At 39.0% G+C, this 27859-nt stretch overlaps 1 long non-coding RNA gene across 2 annotated transcripts in view; it reads left to right on the forward strand.

Moving 5' to 3' along the window:
* Positions 1–27859, forward strand: part of LOC309849174 — a 104608-nt gene that overhangs the window by 63086 nt on the left and 13663 nt on the right. The window contains exon 5 of one of the 2 annotated variants that reach the window (XR_014303549.1): positions 6487–6836. The exons of the other annotated variant lie outside the window; for it this stretch is intronic. This is a non-coding gene — a long non-coding RNA (uncharacterized lncRNA). Of the gene's footprint in view, positions 1–6486; positions 6837–27859 lie in introns of those variants that run through there. 2 annotated transcript variants of the gene reach the window in all.

A 27859-nucleotide genomic window follows, 5' to 3' on the forward strand; every position in this document is an offset into this window, starting at 1 on the left:
AGGGCCGAATATTTGCAATGGTTTGTGGTAGTTTCCTATGATTAGAAGGAGGCTGATGGAAATTACAATAAATTACTTCCATTTATTTTGCATAGGATCACAAACCACTTTATTTTTTTTCAAAGATTTTATTTGTTTGAAAGACAGTAGTAGGCAAGTAGGCAGAGAGGCAGGCAGAGAGAGAGAAGAGGAAGCAGGCTCCCTGCTGAGCAAAGAGCCCAATGTGGGGCTCGATCCCAGGACTCTGGGATCATGACCTGAGCTGAAGGTAGAGGCTTTAACCCACTGAGCCACCCAGGCACCCCCACAAACCACTTTAAATTAATATTCCAGTAGACTACTGGTTCTGTGTTGTGTGTGTATGTGTGCAGACTTATACATGGGCATGTGTATGCAGACAGATGTGATTTATTGGTTTAGTCGTAATAGTAGAGAGAGGCAAGTGATGAACTGAATTACAGCAGTAACACAAACTGATCACATTCAAAGAGATTAATCAATATCATTCATTTCAGTTCTCTAAGTAGTTATTATCAAGGGTATATTATGTGCTTGATAGTTAAGTGCTAAGATCCTTAGCAAATATGAAAGAAGAATATGGCAGAATCCCAGCATTCAGATTTGGTGTAGTTAAAACTCACTGTGAAATAGAGAATCAAAGAATATAAGGATCAGTTCATTAAAGTGTTAAACTAAACATAAAAGCAAGTACCAAAATACATAATAAATTCCTTCAGGATGAATTGAGGGCCAGGGAAGAGTTGGGTCATTATCAGGGAAGGCTCCAGGAGGGAAGAGGAGCAGGACATGAGCGCTGAGGACGTGAAGCTAAATAGAGAAAAGAGAGTGAATGTCTTTTCCGTTCGATACCCGTCTCTTGGGAATCAGCCTGAGCAAAGCACTGAAATCAGGAATTCATTTAATTATTCATTCACTAACTGAGTAAACCCAATATGTGTCCGATATCTGGTAGGAAAAGAAATCAGCATGATGTGTACAGGGAAGAAGGAAGAAGCTTATTACTTAATGGAACAGAGTTTGAGGGCGTTGTCAGGAAATAGGATGGGAGGAAATTCTGGATGCCCTGAGAGAGAGAAATGGAATGCCCTTTGAGGACTGTTGTAAACTCTTGAAGAAAAGAAAGGAAGGTACAGTGAAAATGGCGTTAGAGAACAATTCACTTGGGGACCCACGCTCTGGTTCCTTGGTGCCAACCGAGGAGACATACGTATGCACCCATGCCCTCACCCATACATTCATATATATTCAGAGAGACACAGAGACAGGTTGTTTGCTTACTTACAAAACCCCTAAGGCCAGGATAAGTCTTCAAGAAAAATAATACTGAATGTGACAATGGATACAGTCAAAGGCAGAAACAAATCAGTAACACTCAACTCTGGTTTCCAGTTGAGATTTAGATGGCCCTGGTCTAGCCCCTTCTGGAGAACATATTCTAACCTCATCATTCATAACTAGGTATGATTTTTCCATTAGCAGCAAACAGAGATGATCAAGAAGTGTTTTGTCCACACACAGCAATCCATGTGGTTAGTTGCAGAGGAGACTTTAGGCCCCCGAGACATAAGGCATTGGGATGTGAAAGCAAAATCCTTTTGATGAAACAAAAGAATTTCAGAGAGTTTCGTGTGCTTCACAGCTACTAAAAAGGCACAGAGACCAAATCTTATTTTTCCTGCTGTCAAACCTAAAGTCTCATTCTTTAAGGAATCCATGGCACCCCACTTAATTAGAATAAATCTTCCCTAAATTGTAATTGATTTCATTAAATGACTATATATATATATATATATCCGAATGACTCTCTGGTGGGGGGAGATGTGAAAATTGACAAAGAATGGTTTTAATTTTAGAATACCAAGAAGAATGTCACACAGCAGCAAACATAATTTCACTAAAGCTGCATGAAAACATTACATACCTAAATAGATATAAATCTTTGCTTGTAAAAATAAAAGTAAATGCAGGACTCCTAATGAATAAAAATGAAGTTTAAATCTATATTCAGTATTGGTTTGGCTGCTAACAGTTTTGGTCTAAACCTTAGTTAATGACCTTCTCAGTCAGCTCCAAATGGTATAGGTTTGCTCTTCCTATTTTGGCTTTACCAAATATGAAAGCAGCCATCCCAACCACCAGTAACTTAAACAAAAGGAGATGTATTCGTCTGAACTTCACCATGCCTTGGGGTAAACTGGGAGCTTCTGTGGACAGGAGTGACCTGAAACTTCACAAGGTAGTTGATGCCCCTGAGATCACTGCCTTTTCCTGCTGCTGCACAAGGATCAGTAGGATCCACAGCAGACAGGGGATTTCAGCCAAGAAATAGAGCTCAGAAATGCTAGACAAATCCCTTGTGGTCAATGCAATGCCTCCAATGGTTTAACTACTTCAGTTTGACAGTTTCTGAGAAATAGAAGCTATCACTTTAAATAACCGTTGTCCAATTTTACTGGTCATCCCAAGCTTCTTATGCAGTTGCTTCTCCAATTGTTCATACAAGAAAGGATCAGAAAAGTCATCTGTGGATTGGAGAAGTAAGGGATTGGCTTTGGCTCTTTGCAATGTTGGTAGGAATCATGGGAAGCAGGGAGCTTAAATTATCAGACAGTAGAATGCTTTAGAGCAAGGCTATACACTTATGCTGGTTCTTATGCTCCTTATGCTGGTTCTAGTGTGGACATGTTGGCTAGTATCTCTTCATTCTGAAATACACAGCATCCCTGTCCTTTCAGAGGCAGAAAGGGTGTGCCAACCTAGCTATGTATGATGAGGGATGCCCAATTTGTCTGCTTATTTGCTTCGGTGTGTTAATGGATTGGACTTAATCTGAAGGAACAAATAACACTAAATCTACAAAGGAAAAGATACACATCAAGTGTCTTGCACCAAGTCATTTTACCTGGATCACACTAATTACTATGTCATTTTACCTGGATCACACACTTACTAGTACTTAGTAAGTTTTACATTCCATTGTCCTCAGTTAAAGGGGGTTTGGGCTAAAGGTGAGGCTCTCAGTTCTCTCTACCGAGAAAACAGTTGGACAAGAAGTAGAAGACATATAATACACAGCCCTAAACTGGGCTTTATCAGGAATAATAAGGAAAAATATAACCTAAATTTAAGGGATTTTTTTCCCTAATTGAAGAAAATCAAATAGATCTATGCAAAATGCAAACCAAATGCAACAGCAAGATGACCAATGGACTCCACTTCCCTCTATTCAAGTCATGTTGTATTTACAAAATATAGTTTGTGCTACAAGACAATACATACACTCCTAAAACATGAAACTCACATCCTGTAAATCATACATGAAAAATAACTAGAGATTATGCCAAAAAATGGGATTATGGGCAGTCCACTCAAAATCTATGCGATTCATAAAAAGAATGCTAACAAAAGAAAAACAATTTTGCTAAAAATGCTAATGACATTCCTAATAAAAAAATACTATGTGAAATAGATTGATGGAAGAGATGTGAGAACGAGTTGAGGCTGCTGCGTTGTAGAAACAAGATCAAAATGTACAAATGTTGGGGAAAATTGCAAAATAGTAACTTCTAGGACCAAGCATGTGGCCATGCTGAGTCCTGAGGAGGAATATAGGGTAATAAACTTCATGTATAGGACTTTATTCTCTAAAGCAGCTGTATTCATGTACTTTCCATTCAGCTGCTATCATTACATGTGTAAAACATACCTTATGTGTGTCAGTGTTAGGGTAAAACATTAACATGCTGGGGCAAATCATGCATGGAACAACGTATGTGATTGATGCATTGTAATGGCTTCTTTCCTCTTGCCTATCCACCTTGTATAAGCTAGTTCTCAATACAGAAACAAAAGTTTTAGTAGAGCAGACCAAACATTACGGTTTATTATATTTTCTTATCCAAACCCTCACTTAACTTCCTTATCAGTTTCTCCCATCATTTCTAGTTGTGTTACCAATATCTGATTATCCCAAGCTCGAACTGCAGTTTTTTTCCTCCATCTTACTTTTAAATAGCAACTTGCAGAATATTACATTTATTATCATAAAATAATGCATCAGGGAGTGCCTGGGAGACGCAGTCCTTTGGGCATCCAATTTTTGATCTTGGAGCTGTGAGTTTGAGCTCCCTGTCGGGCTCCACACTCAGTAAGGAGTCTGCTTAGAACTCTCTCTCCCTCTCTCTGTTCTCTCTCTCTCTCTGTCTCTTTCTCTCAAATAAATAAATCTTAACTAATAATAATAGTAATATATTAGCATTCAGGCCCCTTTCTCCTGTCAAGGTATTGTTGGAGAAAGATAAACTAGTCAGAGGGGGGACAAGATCTAGGTGAAGGGTAATTCTTGCCTCCTCCCATGAAAGTGAAACCAGAGTTAGACCTGGAAGTCATGACTAATAAGGTGGGCAGTGGGGGAGGAGGCACAGAGCTCTTTAAGAATAACAAGTGCAGATCTTGGCAGACTAAGGAGCTACATAGAGAGTGGTAGCCACCATATAAGGACAATACAAGGCAAAGGCCAAGTACCAGGAAAACAAAACTGGCAAAGGGGATACAAGTCTAGTCAGAACTCATCCATGATTTATGTGAAATCCAAGAACAGGTTTTTGTGGGAAGATGGGTTTTATTTTAGAAAGTTCAAATGGGATGAATAAAAGGCTACACCGGCCTCTTCCTGAACTGACTGCAAGCTGACCATCAAAATCTGACCATTCCCTTCACAGTATGGAGAGTTATCCTGAGCTTGTCCTCACCTAATTACAGACTCTGTACACTAGGTTTACTTCCACTTAGGTGTGGATTATGACTACCCTGTGGCAAAGGACTATAGGCAGAAGTGATGGATGCCTTTTCAGCCTCACAGTGAAACAAGGCTGTGCCTTAAAACCAAGAACCTGGCTGTTCCACGGCCTCTCTCCCCTACTTTTTTTGCTGCAACCCAGACAGGGCAGCATTCCAGCTTCTTGATTGCTCTGCAAGGTGCTGGAACATGAAATTAGCAGAAACCTGGGTAGCAAATAACTTCAAGAAGTAAAGTTTCCCTATTGACCTACAAATATTACCTGAGAAAGAAATCATAAACCTGAGAAAGAAACCTTTAAACCTTCATCCCTTGGAGTTTAGCTTTCTCTCACCTAATACCCCTTCGATCACATTCAAAAGTCTATACAGTCATAACTGTCAGTTAATTAATGTTAAACAAATGTATTATTTAAGAGGTAGCTTTGAATATTCAATATCTTCTTATTTCTAACCCAAAGAAAGCAAATCCCTGTGTACCTGTTATAAACAAGCTTACACGAGCCGCGTTACATGAGCTATGTTTTGGTGAGAGGTTCTTAAACACCTTCAGCTATTCTAAATCGTTATAATTACAGTTTTTAAAATGGAGGAGGATATGACAAAGCAAATCCTTATTTCATTTGGGAGAATAAATCAGCTAGAATACACAGATTTTTTTTTTTTTTAATAAGGAGCTCTCTGAAATACTAAAATGCTGTTTATAAACTACAGTAGTTTTCAAAAGGGAAGTACTGACCTGGGAAGAGAGAGATGGATACAGGAGACAGATGCAGATACACTTCGGTATAATTATAGGTAGAGATGGCACCTCTAATCAACAAGCTATTAATAAAAATTGCATGAGGACTAGCTCTCCATTTGGAAAAAGCAGCTAAAATAGTCCTTTTCTCAACTCGTAGAGCAAAATTATTTCCAGACCAATGAGAGACTTTAAGTGAAAAATAAATACATAAATTTCATAGTGAATATTTATCCAAATTTTCTATAAGATAGGAAAGGAATTTCTGAAAATGACAAACAGAATGTCCAAAAGGAAAAAAAAATACATTTGATTGCATAAAAATTTTAAATTTCTATAGCAAAATTTATTTAATTCAAAGAAAAATGACAAAAATAGGAAAATGTATACAAAGAATATTGATGTCCTTAAAACACATAAAATTCTTACACACTATTAAGAAAAACATGCCAACAGAAAAATGAATACATGATTTGAATAATCAAGTCATAGGATGATCTATTAAAATTGGCCGTCAGCATATTAATACATTCAGGTTCTCTAGCAATTCAAAATTTCAAGTCAAAACAAAAATGAGAGGCTGCATTTCAACTGTCAGATTGGTGGAGAGCACATCCCCCCAACAGGAGAACTTGCAAACTGGGAGCTGCATCCGATTAAGGTTTATGAAACCTTCCCCCTACTTGAAGCATTTGTGCCCTGCCAGGGGCATCTGTTCCACAGACTTACACGCTCTCTGACTGTCCCATGTGTCTGATCCTAAGGGAGTTCATAGATGTGCCTTTATTTACATGTGCAGTTACCGCTGACTTTTCTGTTTTATGTCTGAGATTCTAGAAGATCCTTTCTGGTACTCATATCTTTAAATATGATCCTGCACATAAAAATATCACCCATCATCAAATAATGATTTCCTTCTTTATTAGAACGAAAAGGCAACTCTGTCAAGAAGGGGTCTTGCTTATTGGGGAAAAGAAGCCTGGAGGAGTAGCAGCACAGGCAGGATGAGTTTCATGTCCCCATGAAAACGTCGTTGTGAATGAGCTCACCTCCACTTGAATGTCCTTCCCCCTGCTCTATCCTGTCTCTGGATCATCTGCCCACAAGACAGACTCTCCCGTTTTCCCGAGTATCTCCCCATATGAGAGTACATCTGAGCCATTTCCTGCTTTGTCAGGATAAGCAAATCAATCAAACTGATTCCTACTAATGAAGCAATAGATGCATCTTATAACTTTTTGGGGGGGAAAAATGTCTTCTTGTGAACAGGTGGTGCTAATGGAGGTACTTGTCAGCACTGGGACACGGGTTTCCACCCTGGCAGCAAATGGGAATAACCTGAGAACGGCACCAGAACAGATTTGAAAACACATCCAGATGACTAGTTCCCATGCGAAACCAGTTTACTCAGAATATTTGTCAGTGGGGCTGGGGCGCATTGTTGATGTTTTCTTTGTCTTTTAAAGCTCCAGAGGTGATTTAGATGCTGACGTTTAGTGAGCAGGGAGAACCACTCCTAAGACAGTGGTTCTCAAAGCTGTGGTGCTCAGAGCAGAAAGATCACCTGGGAACCTGTTAGAAAATGCAGATTTGCAGGCTTCACCCCAAACCTACAATCAAACATCAAGGGTGAGACACAGACTCTGTTAGCAATACCTCCTGGTGATGGGCGTGCACATCAAATTTGAGAACCACTGAATCAGGACATGTAGCAATGTGACTGTGTCCAGATGCTGGGCATAAAAAAAATGAAGGTTAAAAAAAAAATTAATTTGGTGTGATAAGCATCATTAAGAAAGATTAACAATATACTATGAAAGACTATTGAAAAAAAGGAAGTCTTTTTGTGGCAAGGCTTTCGCATAGCCTTTTCAGCAGCTTCTAAAATCATAAGTGGCCCTAAGATTTGACCTTGACCATGACTAAGGCTGTGTTAGATGAGCCATCAGACCATAGACTGGCAATTTTAAACCCAAATACTCTGTTTACTTTCCATCTTCTGATGAGAGATCAGCTACCGAAGTTACATAGAGTGCCCCCAAGTTGAAGATGAACAGTGGCAAGTTGCGTTTTCTTCTGTTCTGAAGCCCTTGATCTCATCCCGCTCAACCCCGATTCCCAGCATCTTTCCCAGGAGTTGACCAGTCAAGTTTTGCGAAATTTCAAAGTGCTGGTTCAGCACTGAGCAAGTCATCAGAGTCCAACCGAAACGAGATTCCGATAGAACACACACACCACACACCACACCACACACTCGCCGTGCTCAGAGGAACTCCTCTGCACAGCCCAGCTCCTCCCGTGCAGACCAGAAGGAAGGAAAGCAGCAAGCGAGAAACAAGCAAAGGGGCGGGTCCGCTGGTGCTTTCCGTGGAAGAAGCTTCCAGGACCGCGCCACTTCCCTCGTCCCCCCGCTGGGTGGGGGTGTGTCGCCGCCTCCCGGTGCGTCCTCAGGGAGGGCTCAAGGGCTCAGGCCGGAGCCCTGAGGGCAGGGAACGCGGGCACCGGCCCCCGCCCAGAAAGACGCAGCATTCAGAGCTGGGCCTGGAGTGTGGACTGCCCAGCCTCCCGGGGGCGCAGCAGCAGGGTGCGGGCGGCCTCCGCCGGCGAAAGTCCGCCCGTTCCAGCTGCACTCAGTGGCCGCCGGGACCGCTGCGCCGAGCTCGGGGAAGCAGGGCGGAGGCGCAGGACTGTGGGCCCCTCTCTGCGCCTCCTGGCTCTCCTCCCTGTGTTGCCTCACGTCCCGCCCCCTTCGTCCAGATTCTGCACTTAGCTTGTTCCTTTTCTGCACCTTTCTGCAGCTCTCCAACTAGACACTGAGTTTTAATAGTGGGAGGCAGCAGCTGCCCTGCTGGATTCTTGACCTTGTGCATTCCAGAAAGCACCTTCCAAGTAGGGTTGAAAAAGAAAAAGCAAAGGCTCCTGTTGCTGGAAAGGATCAACGGAAGTTATTTCAGCAATCTGCCGCCTCCGCCACACACAGATTGCTACACTCACGCCTGAAAACAGTCTAAGAGCATCCAGCGCTGGGCAAAATTATCAACTGGATGAAGTGAATATCCTTGTTCAGAGAACGCACACACACACCCTCTCGTACCCCTAACAGGCACAGGCACAAAGACCTGTGTTCTGACCCCCTTGTGCCGCTCGGTTGCTGCCACAAGTGGCATCCTGTGCCTTGTAGCTTTCTCCCTCAAGTGGTGACTGTCCTATCCTCAATTTGCCCAGGTTCCCCGAGGCTGCTGGAATATTATCACTTTATCTCTTTGGACTAAACCAATACCTGATGTCTTACTGTGTGTTGAAGGGGATAAGGATAAACTTTGGGGTAGTGAAGGGAAAACGTATTTTCTGTAACATGAAAGTATGTCTTCGTTCATCAGGCGTGTTCTGGCGCACAGCACTGGTTTGCTGGGGAAAGCATACTTGGCCTGTCTTTTGGAAGAGGAAGGGGATCCACCAGGGAGGGTGGGGACAGTCGCATTTAGTCATGACTGTATGTAATAATTACCTAGGAGACAAGGAAGTGTGATGGAAGGGTGTGTGTGTGTGTGTGTGTGTACACAAAGTACCAGGACTGGGGCTTGGATTTACATCAGTCATTTTAAAATGCAAAAACCATTTTTAAACACTAGGACAAGCCTGGACGTAATTTGGGGTTTGTTTATTTGTTTTGATACTTTGTAATTTCTTAGCTGATTCTGAGATGCTGTCATGAATCAGAACCAAGATATTAAAGCAGTTCGCAAAGTGTGGCTTCCAGCAATATCACCATCACATTGGAACTTGTTAAAAATGCCTGTTCTCAGGTGCCCCCCAGATCCACTGAATCAGAAACTCTAGGGGTGAGGCAAAGCTGTCTGTGTTTCAGCAAACACTCCAGATTATTTGGATGCATGCCAAAGGCTGTGAACCATTAGGGGATGACTCGTCTCTACTGCCCTGGAAGCTAAGAATGATTTAAATATTTTAAAAGGGCCATGAAGCAAAGAAACAGAGAAGGCTATGCAACAGACCTAGATGGCCCACCAAGCCAGAAATATTTAATATAGTGCCCCTTACAGAAAAACACCCCATTCTAGATTGGACAGTCACATGATGAGGAACTCTGTAAGCCCACTGGGCACTGGCAGCAGGAGGGCCCTGGCAAATTTTGTGGAAGAGTGAGGTATTGGGGATTACAGGGAAGAGACAGAACAGGAAGCTATCAAGAGTAGAATGAAGGAAATGCATCTTATTTTTATTCATGTGAAAGACCAGCTTTTGCTTAAGAGATGTGCCAGAAGGTCAAAGTAGGATTTCCTCCCTTTTTTGTAGATGTGTGTTATCATTGGCGTCAAGCAAAGAGATATGTAGGCTAGGTCTTCTACATGGCATATGTGAGCTACAGCAGCCTTCCAAGTGGAATATTAAGTGAGCTCATTCCAGATTCAGCACCCCCCCCCCCAGCTTCCCTGGGTCTACACAAGGGTGTCTGTGTGTATGTTTGCTTTCCCTAAGCTCTTTGAGAACAGAAAATAGAGGCAGTATTTATCTTTGTTTTTATCACCTGAGCACTGTGGTAGGCACACAAAAGGTACTTAAATGTGTATCTACTTAATAAATGCTTGTTTATCTAATTCCTACTTGTGGTGTTCCAAGTTATAGTGACAACTGGCTACATCCGTGCTAGGTTAAGTGTTTGGAGAGACTGTACCAACTGTTTTAAAGGGCGTAGTCTAAATAAAATGAAGGCTCCAAGGCTTCCAAAATAGCGAACATTAAATATATATGTATTTTATTATAATATATACAATATGCTATTATATGTAATATACAGTATATTGTATTTTATTATATTTAATAATATATTGTATATACTATATATTGTCTTTTATATAATGGTACATCCTTGCATACAATGGGTGTATCATTAGCCATTCAAAATAAATATTTCATTGGAGAGATTTATTGTTGGTTTCTGTTGTCAGTGTTTTGTTCTTTTTTTTTTTTTTTTAACCTAATAAGGGTCACATCCCTGTTCACCATTCTTCATTACGTTAGCAAAATAAATGTATATGCTTAGATTTCAGTTTTAAAGATAAGCATTACAGTGCCCATTTCTATTGAATGATGCTATTTCTAGGTCCTGGCGGACAGCCATTACTAATACTACTTGGCTGTGGTGAGGCTAAAATGAATTCTATTAAAAGAAAAAATCCTAAATAACAGATATGTTCACAAGTTGCTCTCCATTTAGCATTCAATCTGTTCTGAAATATTGGATTTTTTAATCCAGAATTAATATAAAATTATTGCATTTCAGCTTTGTATTCTGTATTTTTAAATTAATTTATTTACTTTTAATGGAACTGTAGTTGACGCACAATACTATATTAGATTCAGATGTATAACATAGTGAATCATAGCAAAATCGCTACATTATTTGACATTTACATACATTACAAAATGCTCAGCATGGTAAGTGGAGTTACCATCTGTCACCATATAATGTTATTACAATATTGTTGACTATATTCCCTGTGCTGTACTCCCTGTGATTTATTTATAACCGAAGTTTGTACCTCTTAATAAGCTAATTTTTTTTGGCCAAAAAACCATATTGAAATTTGGGGGAAAAGCAGTCACTTTGAGAGTGGGTAGCCTTTTTTGAAAAAGAGAGGAAAAAATGCCATTGATTCACAAGCAAATGTTTGTTTCCTCAAGCTTAATCCTATTGGAATTAATGGTCATGTTTCAAGGTCACTTCCTGCCATCCGGACATCTTACTTGCCATTAAATTAAAAACAGGTGTAGCAACACCAGCATAGTCTACTACAGTTACACCTTGGTATTTTAAATCTAGAAATTCAGCATTGTCAAGTGTAGAGGACCTGGGTAAATCCAGTTGGAGGCAGCTATCATAAAAATTCTCATTTATGCATGTAGTTGTAAAAACACAACAATAATTTGTATCTTCAGCAGAAGTAAATTTTTAAAATATACTGAATGACAGTATCCCTTCATGAAAATGGAATGTATTATGAAAGTGTAGGTTGAGGGTGACTAGGAAGTTGAGGTGCCCATAGATGCTGAAAATACCATATTTTGAACATTGCTAAACAGCAGAATTCACCAATAAAGACAGAGAAGACCACAATTTTATCAGAGGTATGCAAATACCATTTAAAATTTTTGCCTCAAACTTTGATTAGATACTTTTGCCTGTGAAAACCATGTTGCCTTGAAGCATGTATGGCACCCCATTTTCCCAAGCAAGAGGTAAATTTTAAAAAGACATGGCAGAAGGAAAGCCGTACATAAGAAAAAGAAAAAAAAAAAAAAAAAACACAGAACAGAATATGTCCCTGGGCCAATTCTCTGTATCTCAAGATCCATACATGAATATAGATATTCACATACGAACATAGAAATAGACAAATTATATGCATATTTTGTGAGGGAAGTCACTCAGCTTTTATCCATGATATCTTTGTATAGAAGACAACCTTGAAAGAGCGATGGTATATCCCCTTAGGAGAGGAGGGTTGGTTTTTGGTTGGTTGGTTTTTTTGTTGTTTTTCTTGCTATTTATTGTTGTTTTTGAATGTCCAGTATGATAGAAATAAAGTCTTACTCTGGGACAAAGGTCAGGTAGCTTTGCTTACAGACCACCATAAAGGATCTGGATTCTTTAAGCTTGGGATTCTTTTTTTTTTTTTTAAGATTTTATTTATTTATTTGACAGAGAGAGATCACAAGTAGGCATAGAGGCAGGAGAGAGAGAGAGAGGAGGAAGCAGGCTCCCTGCTGAGCAGAGAGCCCGATGCGGGACTCGATCCCAGGACCCTGAGATCATGACCTGAGCCGAAGGCAGCGGCTTAACCCACTGAGCCACCCAGGTGCCCAAGCTTGGGATTCTTGAGCTGTGTTGCAAAACCACTTGGTAGACAGCATCCACTTGGGCTGCTTGCATCACTGAGCAGACTTGAGGAGCAAGAGGGGCTAACAAGGAATGTAAAACAGGCTTCTTGATACACCATAAGTAATGATGAGGTCCTTAGTCTTTGACCCAAGAATCTTGTGTCTCCTACCAACATCCTCGAAACTCCAGCAGGCTAACTTGTTAGCTTGCAAGTGGAAAAAAATCTCAGACCCTTCCCATTTCTTGACACTAGGGATGGAACTAGGACAAGTTAAAAGAGATGCCTTGGACATGAAATTTAAGGAGGCATTCACTCAGGATCTCCAAATGGGCCTTATATCTGCAGGTACCTTCCTTAACTCATTCTAGTCCTGGCCTTGCTGGACATCTTGTGTAGTAAGTATTTAAATAGGCATCTTATACATCTTACAGATAAAATTTATAGATGTTTTTAGCCCCAATTTTGTCTCCATCCAAATCACATTTTCCAGTATATATTCATGCATGAAGTGTTTGCATGTTTAGAGGGCCTGAACTATCAATGATACCAAGAACTGTTGAAGAGAACTAGAATTACGTGATAGAAAAAAAATAAAACAAGCTTTTGAACTGTTTAGAAAAGAGCAGACATTTTTATCTCTGATACCATTTTGACTTTGGAATTCAGAAGGCACAGCTCCCCTTGTCCCACAAACAAATCACCATCTACTGGGCTCTGCCGCTGAGCGATACAAATGTATTACGTGGCCTTCACACAGAAGACACCAGAACTCCCTTCGGAGTTTTCTCAGTCAAAGAGATATCCACACCGTAGAAGATTGGTTGCTATGAAAGAATAAGTCAGTCCGAACTAAAATGCTTTGCAGACCATGAAGGAAAGTGGCACAGCCGTAAACACTAATGGACCTTGTAAACAATGGTTTCAGACATTATATCTACCACTGTGGCAGATGAGTCACACTCTTTTTTTTTTTTCCCTTTGGTGTCAGGTACAAGTGCGTGTGTCAGATATCACTGGCAGCTTCATTTTATGCTAATGATAAATTTTATGAAATATAAGAGGAAAAGGGATGTCAGGGAGACTTAAAATGATACTTTCATCCAGACTACTTAAAGTTTAAAAATCTCTCCTAAATGAGGTGCTTAACTCTCTATTAGAAAGGTTAATTTGGGGGACGCCTGGGTGGCTCAATAGGTTAAGCAGCTGCTTTCAGCTCAGGTCATGACCCCAGTGTCCTGGGATCGAGTTCCACATCGGGCTCCTTGCTCGGCAGGGAGCTTGCTTCTCTCTCTGCCTCTGCCTGCCATTCTGTCTGCCTGTGCTCGCTCTCTCCCCCTCTCTCTCTCTGATAAATAAATAAAATCTTTTTTTTTAAGATTTTATTTATTTAATTTGACAGACAGATCACAAGTAGGCAGACAGGCAGGCAGAGAGAGAGAGAGGAGGAAGCAGGCTCCCTACTGAGCAGAGAGCCTGATGTGGGACTCGATCCCAGGACCCTGAGATCATGACCCGAGCCAACCGCAGCGGCTTAACCCACTGAGCCACCCAGGCACCCAAATAAAATCTTTAAAAAAAAAAAAAAAAGTACTCTTAAATTTATAAAAAAAAAAAAAAAGAAAGAAAGAAAGGTTAATTTGGGAATGTTTGAGTGAAAAACCTGACAGCATTAATAGATTACTAACATTAGAATTGGATGTTGTTCCATTTGGTAATGTAAAAGGATGAGAGTAAGGAGGGCAGAAAAGGTCAAATTTAAACATTGAAGTGAATGGTTTATCTTAGAAAATTAAAAGCTATAAAATACTAAGTCATAACTAGGGGTCCTGAAATCCCAGCCTTGGAATGATGAAAATTATTTTATATTTAATTGTGATTAGATGACATAGCAAGCATTAAGAAGGCAAGACCCATATCAATGAATGTAGATATTTACATACAAACACATAAATACAAATTGTATACAGATACATCTGTGCATCTGTTTGTGCGTGTGTGTGTGTGTAGACACAGACATACACTCAGACTGACAGTATGCGCTGGTAAGGTGATATTCAATAAAGAAGGCTACTTACTCTGTTTGCCTATCATGGAATCCAGTCCCCTTACTGAGATCATTTGGTAAAATCCTTTCACTCCAGCTGTATCTGTATCAGTCCAAAGGTATTTTTTTTTTTTTTTTTTTTAACAATTACCTAGAAGGCTTCTTTAACTTAGAACTTTATGAAATAATAAAAGACTTAATGAAGAATAATCGAACTGATGTGGTAAAAGACTTGTTTTCCGTTTTACTGATCAGTTAACTTTCACACTGACACTATATTACCTGAGGCAAGTTATTTAACGTTTCTTAGCTTCAGTTTTCTCCCAAGGAACAGTAATAGGAAGGAATACTTTACTATCCTTGTGGATTAGATGTGGACAAAGTGCTTGGCACGTCCTAGCTTTTAAAAATGTTAGCTATTTTTTTTTTGTCATGCATATCGTGGAAAATACTCTTCTTCCTCACTGAGAATCGGTGGACCATTAGCTATATATGATGCTAAGCATCCGATCTACAGTTCTTCTCTTCTGATCTCTAGGCTCTGCTTACCGTCCTCAGAGCCTCTCACAATGTTCTTACTCTGCCCTTCATGGAGGTGGGGGGGGGGCGTGGGGGGGGAGTACATGCCTCCCAGCCCCAGGAAAGAGAACTCATAGATGTTATCTGCAATATCTCAAAAGTTCACATTTCAATATCCACGTCTTTGTCTACCCTGGTAAATGATCTTCAAACTCTCCTCCAAAGTGCCCCCTCGGAGTGCCTGCCAAGGATTACTCATGTCTCTGAAAATGGTTTCTCTCTCGCTATATGCATCCAGCAGCTGCCTGTTCCTCTCGGAGGGCTGCGTGCCTGACACCTCCCTGCACTGCCAGATCTGTGTCCCCTGCTCTGTTCTGCCGCAGGGATGGGGGAACCTGATTCCATGACATTTCCGGGAGGAGAATCGACTCTAGTGTGGTCATTGCTGAAAAGAATTCCCCATTGTGTTGCATATAAACCACGATGACTCTTGTTTGGCTCAATTGAACATCAACCTGCCTGGCAACAGCAGCAGAGAAAGCTCGCTTTTTACGAATTTCATTCCTGAAACTTTGTGTACTGTAAAATACTCGAGATGGGGGGGATCAATTTTATAGAAACATACTCTAGGGGAGTTATGATTACAGACACAGAAGCATCTCCCAAGTCCCTCACCAGCAAACGCATAGTTCTTTCTATACACCACGTATTACTCTCAGTATTGTACATATAAGCATCCTCTTAATCCTCAACAAGACTATGAGATAGACGCTAGTGTTCTAGAATTTAAGGCACAGAAGTGTTAATAGGTACCCATGGAGACTGCTAGTTAAGTAGCTGAGCAAGGATTCTGATCAGAGACAGCACCCTATTCCCTTTCAGATAGTATCTTTTGAGATTATACACGACGGTTACAAATCAAACTTACTATTGGCCATTCAATAATTCTGAAATTTTAATCATTGACATTTATGCAGTTTTATCCAAAAGAAGAGAAAAATTACTTCAAATTCCCAAGAGAAGCATTTTGGATACTTAACATTAGAAATAAACTATCTGGAAATAAAGTCACTTGTCTTCTAGCAGCTTCCTGCAAACAGAAGTAAATACAAGAGGCGAGAGAGATTACAAAACCAGACCTGCACTACATTTTATGCATTCCCTTTGCTGAAGAAAAAATGCAGAATAAATAACTATTTCATGAAACGTTCTTAGGAGAATTATGTGTACCTTTAGAAGTAACTGCAACATAAGTCAACTCTGAATGTCTTGATTAATACTGCCATCTAATGCCCGATGGAGAAATCCAAATTTAGTTTAGACTGAATATATCCTAGTGCTGTCCTCCAAAATTACTAGCAGAAATGTCAGCACAAATTGTATTATCAACTAGGACCCATTAACTTTATCAATCATTTTGAGATAAATTCTAGAAAGCAAGGAGGGTTCCGTCTCTTTATAATCACAGTCCAGCTTAAGGCACCTTTGGTGTTCAGACTCACTATAAAACTGATTTCATTATAGCTTCCCACAGTGGATAAGACAAAACACGGCAAAGTAGCAACAGTAAAACCATGTTGATATATTCAGTATCTGTTCTGGTTTCAATTTAAATCTTTTTAGTTTTTCAGGTTTTTCCCCACTTTTTCTTGAGAAGCATATCAGTAAAACATTTCTTCCCTTGGATAAAACATTTCTTTAGACATATACCAAAAGAAAATGCAGAAGTTAAGGAAAACCAAAAGTGTGAAGGGTAAAAACAAGGTGCTGAATGCATAAAGAGAGGCACAGCCTGTTTGCACATCCACAGATATATATTAATGTAAGTGTGGGGTTTTTTTTTTGTTTTGGGGGGTTGTTTTTGTTTTTGTTTTTTGCCATTTTTAACTCCCCGAGATGATTTCCCAATACTTGATTGAAAATTATTTCTGGATGTAAGTATTGGGTGATCCAGGATGAACAAATGTTAGTTAGAATGTTCGAGATAAAAAGGAAAAATTATTCATTGTAATTTCTATATTTGTAGTTTAAAGAAATTTGACCCATCCTTAAAAGCACCTCTACCTTTTATGTGTTCATTTCTTTACCCAAATTTCAAATAGTCTAGGTATTATTGCATTTTTATCATCAAAATCTTTGTTAATGATATTCTGTTAATAAGACTGGTTGATCATTTATTTTTTATTTTTTAAGGTTTTCTTTATTTATTTGAGATAGAGAGAGCACAAGTAGGGGAATAGTAGAGGGAAAGAGAGAAGCAGGTTTCCTGCTGAGCAGGGAGCCAATGTGGGACTCAGTTCTAACAGTTTGGATCATGACCTGAGCTGAAGGTAGACGCTTAACCAACTGAGCCAGGCAGGCACCCTGGTTGATCAGTTTCATATGGACCATCCCCCACTGAGTGGCTTGAAACATGGCTCCACCAAGAGCCCATGGGCATATGGAAGGACAGTTTAAGCAGCACACTGGGCAGAATTTTTAGGCTAGAAGAAAGGATACATAGGTGGGCTGTGAGCTTGCCATGGTTTATCACCTAGCATTCTTTCTCCCTTTGCCTTTGCCTTAAACTCTACTAAGGTTACTAAGAAAAGTATGGTCATTGTTTACAAAGGAAAATCTTCCAGGGCTAGAATGTTCTCTGGATGCAGACCAGTTCCACTTTACAACATTTACACAAGTATCTAGGAAAAATAAGAAAACATGGTATCTGTGCAATTCCAACTGGTTTTTTCTTTCCTAACAAAGAGGTAATTTGCTGTTAAAAGTGATTCTGAAAAGTAATAAAATATTGTCCAATCTGTAACCAAGTAGCTATTTTCAGAATAGCAAGTGGTTTTAGTACAGTCAACCTCTACTGGTCACATCAGTTTGTGGTTTGGTCGGCCAAAATCACTTACTGGGGTACTTGGAATTGAGCACAAAGGAAAGGAAATAGTCTGACCTGATATTAATTAATATAATGTTGCTAGGAGCAATTTAGCTTGCTAGATGCAAGACCAAAATTCTTTGAGATTTAACCTTCTGGTATGAAGTACTTCTAAGCAATTTTTAGCAACTCTATGTGGAATTCTTAAAATGCAGAACTAACATTATTAGAATAATGCCTATGAACCAAGAATAGGAGAGAAGCAGACATTCATCCTGACAGAGATAAATAACAGGCAAAGTAAATTATTAGCTGGATACTTGTTATACATGAACTAAAGCATCTCACTTATATTTATACACAAAGCATAATGCAAAAGGAAAAACAACTGCACTGAAATCCACTCAAATGAGCACAATAGTAGTTACTAGGGAAAAATTATTTTGATTGTATCATTAAATTTAAAGCATTCATTTTAGGCACTGAGCACAGCCCTCCAGTGGGCCTTTTATCATAGGCTTAATGTGAAGAGTGCAAAAAACCCAAAAACCAAAAAAGAAACCAACAAAAGACTTGCAAGCTAATGTTTTTAGCATCTCAGGCTCTCCTCACTTTGTGGTTGAAATATTGAAAATAGATACTCAAAATTACATATATATATACTTATATACACGTATATATGTATACACACACACACTCATATGTGTGTGTGTGTATATGTGTGTGTGTGTATATATATATATATATATATATATATATATATATATATATACATACATTGTATTCCTCAAAGCAACTTCAAAAATAATGTGGAAATATCAGAAAGACTTAAGGGAGGGGGAACCCACTTCTGCTGATTTTCTACCTGTTCAGGTTAGTGAATTTTATTGGCATTAGGGACTGTGAAGACCCATTCTCTCTCTAGATTTCATGAAAGACAAAAACCAAAATATAGGTCACTTGAAAAGTATAGGTCATCTATCGCAAACTGAAATAAATGAACATTAAAGTTTTAAGAGAGCAATAAATGTCCATGTTTTGGGAAAATTTCCCCTTGTTTCCCTGAATTTGCATCCCTGAAAAACAGAAATATCCATCCAATAATTAAAGTTGACCGTTTGAGTAACAGTCCCTAATCTTAATTCTTGTTGTTGTTGTTACATATCCCTTTGATAATCTGATGTACACCCCCAAAAATCTACATACTCATCCCTTTAGTTCTATATATTTCAATGATTCATGGTGGCTTTCTTCAATTTATAAGGTGATGATATATAACACAATGACTAAGCAATTCTGGAACAAGGCTTGGATGGTTTGAGACCACTGTGCACAGCCCCATATAGATTATGAGGTGAATGGTGTCCTGGTTCTGAGGGTGTTCAAATCCTGACACCATGTTTCATAAGCTCCATGACTGGTTAATTTGTTAGCCTTAGTTTGCTCATCTTAAACCCTGTATCACTTTTGAGTATTAGCAGGATTAACACCTATAAAATGCTTTTTTTAAAAAAGGAGCCTGATACATAGTGAGCATATAATATATTTAAGCTGTTATCATTATGTTCAAGTTGGAACTAGGAAAATATTAGAGAAGGACATTTCAAGCCATTTCAAGCCAACCTCTTGGATATTTCTTCTACCTGGTTGTACTTTGCACATGTTATTTCCTGTTCCCTCTCCCTGGAATGCTCTATTTTCCCACAGCCCTTTTTATCCTCATAAACTCCTACTCAGTATTTCATACCCAACTCAAATATCTCTTCAACTGAAATGGTTTCCCCAATTCCCTTAGTTAGCTATTCCTTTTCTGCCTTTAGAGCATTTTTAATCTCAATTATGTAATTCATTACATTATATTGAGATTTTAAATCCACCCCTTACTTAGATTGTGACTTATTTATGTCTGTTCCCAGGAAAAGACTGGCAAAAATCAAATGTTTGACAACAGATGGATATAGATAAATGAAAAGGAGGAAGGAAAGAAAAAAGGAAAGGAGAGAATAAAAGAGAGAGGGAGCAAAGAAGGCGGGCTAGTTGCATAGGCTACTTCAGATCACACCTAGATAAAAGTGAACCCAATATCTTCTCCCACCTCCCAATCCCCTTTGTAGTACTCTGTATTTTTTCAGTGCTATCACTGTCTCCTACTCCCAGGCTCAAAGCTAAGACTAAGCCTACTCCCAGACTTAGTCTTGTTTTACACTTTGTTCCTCAACCCCTTTGTAAAATTTAGCAATTAGGAACCCAACCCATCTTTCTCCACAGAATGTCTAAATCCGTCTACTGCTTATTATTCTTTTTGCACTAGTAATTTAGAATTTGCACCTAAACTATTTTCAAACCTTACTAATTAGTCTCCCATATTTGGTCTCTTCTGTTCTCTCCCTACTGAAAAATTAATTTCCCTAGAGAAAAGCTAATCATGTCATTTTCTTGTTAGAAAACCTCTAGTGGTTCCCCACTGCTTGACATTCCAAGGTAGGCCCCAGCTAACTTTTTCAGCATTCTCAACATTTTTTGTATTCATCATATACTCTTGTCACATTTCTTTTATTCCATACCTTTGTCTTCTTAATGCCCACGACATCTTTGTTCAGGGTCATTCTCTTCTCCAGTGCCTCTCCCTTTTTTAGCTCATCTAAGTCTTGATTTATCTGAGACCGACGACCAATAATTCTTAGCCTGTTGAGTACTAGAAATCATTTTAACGTTTAAACAACTAAAAATGTTGATCTCTAATTCTGTCAGAACTGGTGAAGGATCTAAGATTTTCACTTACTTACAAGCTAATAAGGTAGCCTGTGAGTGCTTCTGGATTATGTTGGAAGTCAAGAGACTCCTAGACCAAAGACAAAAGGTGTTTTAATCCTGGTAGCACAAGAAAAAACATGAGCACCGCATATGTGTTTTCTTAGCCCTTGTCTCTAGTCTCACCAAGGCAACACTGCAGGCACAGATAGATGTTACCCATGCATTGGGTTTGCTTCACAAGTGAGAATCCGAGGGACAAGGCCCAGCAATATTTTTGAGGGAGCAACAAACATTGTAGCAAGTAGCAGCTAGTCCTCCTTCATTCAGGGAGCATGAAATTACAAGGAAGTCAGAGTGTGATTCTCCTGACCTACTAGTCACCTGTATAATTAGCTGCAGAAATAGCTCAGCACTAGGTGATGGATAAGTCGCAGTTTGACACACTCAGCAGTACGCAGGAATATTCAAGACCTGTAATGGACTGTCCTTAATGATACTGAGTGACAAACCTCAGGACAAACAAGTATACATTCATGAACTTTTATTTTTCATTTTGTTAGTCATAAGCATTATCTCACTACATTTTAAAAAAAATTATACATTTAATTTGCAAAACGTGTTATTCAATCTACAGATAATGCAACTCGTATTTCTCTGGTTGGGGTCTATAATATAAGTAAGTTGGAAACCATTAATTTTTATTGTAAAGCTCTTTGAGGCCTCAGACTGCATTTTGATGTCTTTTTGGTTCCCATGGCCTACCACAATGTTTTGTTTATCTTAGCGATCTAATAAAATTTTTTTTAAGATTTTATTTATTTATTTGACAGACAGAGATCACAAGTAGGCAGACAGGCAGGCAGAGAGAGAGGAGGAAGCAGGCTCCCGGCTGAGCAGAGAGCCAGATGTGATGCGGGGCTCCATCCCAGAACCCTGAGATCATGATCCAAGCCGAAGGCAGAGGCTTAACTGAGCCACCCAGGTGCCCCTCTAATAAATATTTTTTAAAAAAGAAAATGAAGTAGAATTTTCCAGGAAATTGGAGTAGAAAACTGCAGAGATAAGTTGTCCTGAACAATATCAATGAAGCTATTGACTTTGAAAATAATATGAGACAAAGACTATCTGGTACAGATCCAGGATGTTGGGAGGTAGGTTCATGTATGAGGTCCTGAGCTAGTGAGAAAAATCTAAAGAGAGGAGAGGAAGGGTTAGAGCTTTATGCCGATTGCCTTTATAGGAATTAGTACAATAGTCAAAATTTCTATTCCCTTGTTACTGAACTATAGAGAAGTGTCAGTTTCATGATCCCCAATTGTATTTACCTCTAATTGAGGTCAATTGTAAGCTCTTAGAGGAGAGTAGGAACATGCCTTACTTACCTTTGTATCCCCAATGTACTCAAGCCTAGGGCATTCACATACTTTATCCCCCTGACTTGTCCCAACAGCTCCTAGAAGCAGGTTCCATTATTGCCATCATTCGGTAATGGAACGGTGACTCAGGGAATTTATGGGACTAACCAGAATCACAGAACTGATAAGCAGTGTTGTTGGAACAGAACTTTTACTCAATACTTAAAGGTACAGGTAATGAATCTCAGCTGCCCAGACTCATATCCTGCCTGTGTGTGTGTGACTCTCTGTATCCCAATTTCATCATCTATAAAATGGACATAATAATAGCACTTACTAACTGTAAACACTAACTGGGTAGTATAGTAAATGCTCAACTAACCTATGAATTATTGTGATTCTATAAATGCCATGCTCCATGTCCTAGAGTAGCAGTTTCAGTCATAAAATGTTTTAAAGATAATGTTCAGGAATTATGCAGGATATGACATACTTTAATTTTCATATATTTGTCTGAATGACATTTCCTAGTAAGGTTGATAGTAAGTAGTTGGTCTGACAATAAAGTCCTTCAGTGTTTAATTTTTCATTTTTATGTTTTTAGTTTGTCTACTAAGGAGTCTTTCATCAGACCGTGCTCTTTTTTTTTTTTGTCATAGCACTAAATATAACATATAAGAAGTAAGCTTTCAACTTGGTATTTTTCTATTATGATTGCTTTAAAATGGAAACGTCAGAATTTGAGTGGATAGTTAAAATTTGACTATAACTTTCCTTGGTATATAATAGAATTCATACCAAACATGTTAAAAGTCCTGAGGATTTCCATTTAATAGCCAATGAAAGTTCCTCCCAGTAGTAACTATCTAGTAAAAGCACCATGGCAGAGCTCAAATGGTAGTAGATTATTAACCAGAAGATCTAGATTCATTAACCAGAAGATCTAGATTCTGGTTTAAGGTTTTTCTCCTAACAAATTGTGTGTTATTTGACATACACTGTCCGCCTGGGTCTCAGTCTCCTCATCTGCAAAAATAGGGATAGGGCTGACCTCTATAGTGGACGCTACTGGGGCCTCACTATTGGAGATAGCAAAACTATGGTCACAATTTTTTTTTTTCAGTTCCTTCCATCAAGAGGTGGAATCTATTCCCTCAATTCCTTGAATATGGACTGGCCTTGTGATTTCCTTTGACTAATAGTATTTGTCAGAATTTCTTTGTGCATGTCCCAAACCCAGGTCTCAAGAGGCCATCAGCTTCCACTCTTAAACTCGGACCTCTTTCCTCCACTACACAAGCCATCCTATGCTAGCTTGATAAATCAGGGTCAGCAAACTTTTTCCTGTTGAGAGTCAAATGGTAAATATTTTAGACTTCGGGGATCATACAGTGTCTGTCAAAACCACTCAACTCTGTCATTTTAGTAAGAAGGGAGACATGGATGATACAGAAACAAATGAGCATAGCTGTACTGCAATAAAGCTTTATTTACAAAAACAGGCAGCAAAGTAGATTTGCGGTCAATGTGGTAGATAATAACAAATTCTGTGAAGAGAGGCCAAAGTCACCCCAACTATCCTAGCCATCCAAGCTGAGGCCCCAGACGAGTGAGAACAGCTGGGACCTCCTAAGACCTAAAGGATCATCTACTGAGCCCCCATCAAATGGTCAACCTAAAGAAATGTGAAATGCCACAGATGTCTGCAGTGTCGGGCCAGCAAGTGGTTTGTCACATCCCAATAACTTAATGATGCATATATTTTCATCTTTACCAGTCTTGAGTGCCCATTCTCCAGCTGCTTTGAGGTTGCCGAGGGCTCAGAGCTGACCCTGATTCCCAAGAATTGCCTTCCTGGGGAGATTCCATCCACGCCTGGGACAGTCCATAATAAAGAACTGACTGGAAGGACAGCCAACCTCCTGCTTCACAGTGGGGCCAACTCCGTGCTCCAATTCTGGTTCCACAGGCTCCTTCTGGGAACAGGATGAAGCTAGTTTCCACCTGAAATCTTGCTTAGCTTGCTGAAGGCCTATGTTGCTTCCCCTACTCCCCTTCTCCTGCAAGAAACCCTTTACACAAGAATCACCATCTCACGTTCTGCTTTTAGGAAGCCTGGCTAAGGTAACTCCCAAGAATCACTTTGTTATCAGGCATAATCAAAAGGCAACCTGAGACAAAAAACTGAAATGCAAATGGTTAGGGTAATGGAATAAACCAAAAAGACAAACTTGAACCCACTTTAAGAAGTAGCAAAAAGACCCCTTCCTCTACCTTGCAAGCCAGACTGAGCCACCCTGATAGATCAGGGTCAGCAAATATTTTCTGTAAAGAACCAATGGGAAATATTTTAGGCTATGGAGATCATACAGTCTTTGTCACAACTATTCAACACTGCCAAGTTACTAACAAAGCAGACATGGACTGCGTACAAACAAGCAAGCAGATCACAGGCAGTGATCTACTAGCCCCCAAACACCTTGTATGAATCTAGAAGTGCAAGTAAGGGAAGGGAAACCCAAAGTAGAATTTCTTGAAACAAAATTAATTCTGGTAATTTTACTCCACTTGATATTAATATTAATATTAGTGAAGTCAAATAAATTTTTAATATAGGTATATTGTTCCCCCAAGACCTGTCCTATTCCACATTGTCCCCAGCTTCTAGATAACAGCAGTCCCAAATTCTGTCTTCTCTATTCACTTCCCTTTCACTCACACAGGGGAAAAACAAACCAACCCGCTACATCATGGGAAAATGAAGACTATTAATGAATTTATGCACATAAATTACATTGAGATTACCAGATGAAGGGTACTTTATAAATACAATATACCTACTATCATTATTATGCAGAAAACATTCTGAGTATTTTGAGTAAAACAAAAAAGAGCAAGAGAGTAAAGGAAAGAAATATTGCCAGCAGCAGTTTCCCTCCAAACTGGGAACTGGGTAGCTGGCGAAAAGAGAGATCTGAAGGAAATCTAAAGAAAAAGTCATGATGGCGGCAGGGTTTCCCTTTCAAGAGAAGAGAAATACGGAATTGTCAAGGAGGAAACATTAATAACTAGCGGAGTGAAGTTTGTGGAAAGAATCTGTAAGAGATGTGAGATAGAAACAGAAAGAAAAGCCTAAATCTAGAGGCTAGAAAGGGAATATATGACAAAAGAAACCGCATTTAGTGGAAGAGATGAAGATGATTCTCCTATGTTGTTATGTCTCCTGGAGATTGAAATACTCAGAAAAAGAGTGTAGTGGAGAATAAAATCAGGGACAACCTGACAGGCATATAGTGGAATTTATGCATTCTTGGACATCGCACCATTTAAAAATTAAAATTTAAAGTAATATTTTCATATTAAAATGCCATCACTGCAATTGCTTGATTTTTTTTTCTTAGTCATAATTACTATCCAGACAAGAGTTCTGTCACACGTGCTTTCTTAAAGGAAAGAAGAAAGAAAGAACATGGAGAATATCTCAAAATACAGACTTCTTTTTGAAACCCTGAGTACATCATCCAAATTTTCTACATTTCAGTTTCCTCATCTGTAAATGAGAAGATCAGGAAATGTTTTGAAATTTAAGAATTCTTGGGGAAAAAACTGAGTTTCTGTTACATGAATACTAACTAGAGGAAACATTCTAAATGGCATTTTAAAGTCAAATTGCTGTTTTTAACCTTAGAATACAACTTAGAAAAGCAATACTTTCTGCATTCCCTAAAATCATAAACTAAAGTACTCAAGTAAGCTAATTTTGTACAGCTGGAAAGAGATCTAAGGATGTATGTTAATTTAATGACTGTTTAGTATAGGAAATTATAGCTTAAATAATTTATATGAATTTAGATATTCATTAAGGTTTTACAGCATTTCAAAATGAGTTATTTTAAGATCAGGAACTAAAAATAATGGCATTTTCCTTCACGGAAACCAGAGATAAGTATATGGCTTCATTTTAGTGTTTATGCAAACCAAGAGTTACAAAAAATAATAACTTTGAGTTAAACGTGTGTGAATATTTACAGAGAATGAAAAAAGTATGCAAGATTGAAAAAAGAAACAACTAGATTCTCTTTAAAATTAGCAGAAAGACTTAGGGAATTGTTGTTATGGATAGAATTGACTTAGTTATAATCAAGAGGAAGGCGATAAAAAGGAAAATGAGGAAAAAGATGGCCAAAGAGAAAAGATATTTAGGAAGTCCAGTCCCAGAAGTAGAAACAGCAAGAATCCTGTACTCCCATGGAGAGGAATCCTGCCGGAAATGCAGAGAAACCAGGTTCCCCAGAGATAAGCGGGAAGGGAGAAGACGAAGGTAAATGTGATTATTTGCCAAGGCATTCGCTTTTTCTTGAACTCCAACTCTGATCTTTTTATCTGATTCTACACCACTCCTTCTTGGCCACCCGCAGGGAAAAGGAAGTACTTCTTGACCTGATGTAGTTGAGCTGCTTTTCCCTGTGCTCTGTGTCCATTTTGATAACTGCCCTCTGGGTACGGGTACTTCACAGATGGGATTGGGTTCTGTAATGCATTCCTCAAATTACTATGGGTATTGCCCTCGGAAATGTCCTGTTTTTCCGTCTCCTAAAACTATCCATCTGTATCCCCACAGTTGTGACTATTTGGTCATCACGAAATGAATTGTCTAATCAAGATATTTGATCCCCTTCACGTTCAGCAGGAACTATTTGCACTTCTATTTGGTATCAATACATTATTTATATATATATTAGTTATGCTTACTTATGTATGATTATATAATAGAAATATATGGATAATTGTATTAATAACAGTATTAGGGATTTAAAATAAATTAGCATGTTATTAATACCAAAACTAAGTATTTTTAAAATTACTTTATTTCCTGGTTGAGTATCTTGCTCATAGCTACTCAAAATCTTTCTATTAATTGCAAAATAACGGGGCACATGGGTGGCTCAGTGGGTTAAGCCTTCGTGGGTTAAGCCTCAGTGGGTTAAGCCTTCATTTCAGGTCATGATCTCAGGATCCTGGGATTGAGCCCCGAATCGGGCTCTCTGCTCAGCGGGAAGCCTGCTTCCCCCCCACTCTCTCTGCCTGTCTCTCTGCCTGCTTGTGATCTCTGGCTGTCAACTAAATAAATAAAATCTTTTTAAAAATTTTAAAAATAAAAAAATAGATGCAAGATAATAGGGCACATGGGTGGCCCAGTTGGGCATCAGACTCTTGATTTAGATTCAGGTCCTGATCTCAGGGTCGTGAGGTCAAGCCCGGTGTCAGGCTATGCACTCAGCAGGGAGTCAGCTTGCAGTTCTCTCCCTTTCCCTCTGCCACTACCTCTGCCGCTTCCTATACCCGTGCTCCTGCTCTCTCAATCTCTCTCTCTCTCTCTCTCAAATAAATGAATAAATCTTTAAAACAATGCAAGAAAACATTCTCAATTTCCTATGATTATTTTGTTGCCAAATATTGACCTTTGTCATTTAAATAAAAGAATGAGAACTACTTTTCTCATTAACAAAGGAATCACTATCATTTGGGAGTCTTTGTCAAAACTTGTATAAAAGATTTGGAAGGAGGTGGTTATTTGAAAAATTTGTTTCTTGTTTAATTATCCTCTGGACCAGTTTAGTTATAACTGATGTCCTTATGAAATTGCAGTTTCAGTGGCTCCACAGTCTCCCTTGGAACATCTAGTAATCACTCAAAAACGGAATAATATGGACTGAAGCTTAATTAATGAATAAGGTTGCACTATTCAGAAGTTTGTGTTTAAATATTAGTGGACATTTTTCAAATGAAAAGAGCATGGTTTAATTGGATTCTGTTATCTCTCTAATTTTATTGACAATTTTTAAAAGAAAATGAAAC

Source organism: Mustela nivalis (genome assembly GCF_964662115.1).
Source record: "Mustela nivalis genome assembly, chromosome: 15".
Taxonomy (NCBI): Eukaryota; Metazoa; Chordata; class Mammalia; order Carnivora; family Mustelidae; genus Mustela; species Mustela nivalis.